This window comes from Lampetra fluviatilis, chromosome 38, assembly GCF_964198595.1.
Source record: "Lampetra fluviatilis chromosome 38, kcLamFluv1.1, whole genome shotgun sequence".
NCBI lineage: Eukaryota > Metazoa > Chordata > Hyperoartia > Petromyzontiformes > Petromyzontidae > Lampetra > Lampetra fluviatilis.
Genome location: NC_136312.1, coordinates 4,435,356 through 4,437,303, shown reverse-complemented (window position 1 = coordinate 4,437,303; position 1,948 = coordinate 4,435,356).

Sequence of the window (1,948 nt, the reverse complement as noted above, 5' to 3'; positions counted from 1 at the left end):
CCATAAGCGAACATTGCCCATTGACTTACATTGCCCATATATCTTCTTGGTTCTTTCGGTAAAGTCACGGAGAAGGGAAGTAATAAAATAATAAAAATAAAACATAATAAAATGAAATAATTCTCACGACGTTTCGGCTACAACGCAAGCAGCCGTCTTCAGGTGAAGAATGAGACACTACCAAGCTAGGAGCTTAAATATAAACTGGGTTGGAGGAGGAAGAGCGCCTTAACAAAAAATTCCTCTTCATATGCACAGTCTTTTTTGTTAAGGCGCTCTTCCTCCTCCAACCCAGTTTATATTTAAGCTCCTAGCTTGGTAGTGTCTCATTTTTCACCTGAAGACGGCTGCTTGCGTTGTAGCCGAAACGTCGTGAGAATTATTTCATTTTATTATGTTTTATTTTTATTATTTTATTATTTCCCTTCTACGTGACTTTACCGAAAGAACCAAGAAGATGAATCCCTGCAGTCACGAAAGCTTTAAATCGAAATTGCCCATATACTTACATTGCTCACCGACTTACATTTCTCAAAGACTAACTTTACCCTAGATTTGAAGTTTTCGTGACTGCAGGGATCCATACTCTTTGGTTCTTTCGGTAAAGTCACGTAGGTATAAAAGAAAATGAATTAAATCACGAAGTTTCGGGCACAACACAAGCGTCCGTCATCAGGTGAGACCTGGAAGGTGGGCGGGGCGAAGGGCGGAGCCCGAGGTTCTTCGAGTGTTGGTGTCACGAAGATCCACGTCTGGGAGAAGAAGCCTCTAGCCACGCGGTCCGGGATAGCGAACCGTGTCTAGTTCTGCCGTAGCGTGGCGAGATGGGCATTCGAGACCCGAGTGTAGATCGTGTTAATGTGTTGCGTGTTAATGCGGAATAAATAGTGTTGCTCCCAAGATAACGTCTGCGACTCCACTTGTGCACTACACTACTGCCATCGCAGTCCCATCACATTGTCTCACTGCTGTTATTATTTACTAATACTTGTTTATTCATAATTATGTTATGTGAGCTGCCATCAAAGTACCCCCCCCTCACCACCACCACCCCCGCCCCCTCCACAGGGGGTCACGCGCTCGCTCCCACGAGACAGAGGGAGACACACGGAGACACAACGAGTCACACGGCGACACGCGGAGACCTGACGAGACAGGCACTTGGAGACACGACGAGAGGGGCACGTGGAGACACGCGCAGACTCAACGAGACAGACACTTAGAGACACGACGAGAGGGACACGTGGAAACACGCGCAGACTCAACGAGACAGACACGCAGAGACTCAACGAGAGGGACACGTGGAGACTCGACGAGAGGAACACGTGGAGACACGCGGAGACACGACGAGAGGGACACGTGGAGACACGACCAGAGGGACACGTGGAGACGCGGAGACTTGACGAGACAGGCACTTGGAGACACGACGAGAGGGACACGTGGAGACACGACGAGAGGGACACGTGGATACACGCATAGACTCACAGGTGGAGACACGCGGAAACTTGAGACCCCTGGAGACTCAACGACACAGACACGTGGAGATTCAAACGGGGCGCACGGAGCACAGACACACCGAGAGACACGTGGACACGCTCACAAAAGAGAGACATACTGAGACAGGTTCAAGCCGAGACACAGACGCACGGGAGACACCACCGAGACATCCCCGCTTATATACATTTAGACACGTAGGGACAGACACACGTAGGGACAGACACGAAGACAAGGAGTCGCAAAAAAGTTCTGGATAATAACACGTACAGAGACACAGGCAGACGGGCAGACTTAGACATATCGAGATATCGACAGAGAAGGAGACGTAAAACAATGGCACACATAGAGTGATACGTAAGAGACCCAAGCAGACAGACACGCGGAGACACTAAGACATATTGAGACTCACAGAGGCAGAAAGAGAGAGAGAGACACACACACTCAGCCACGC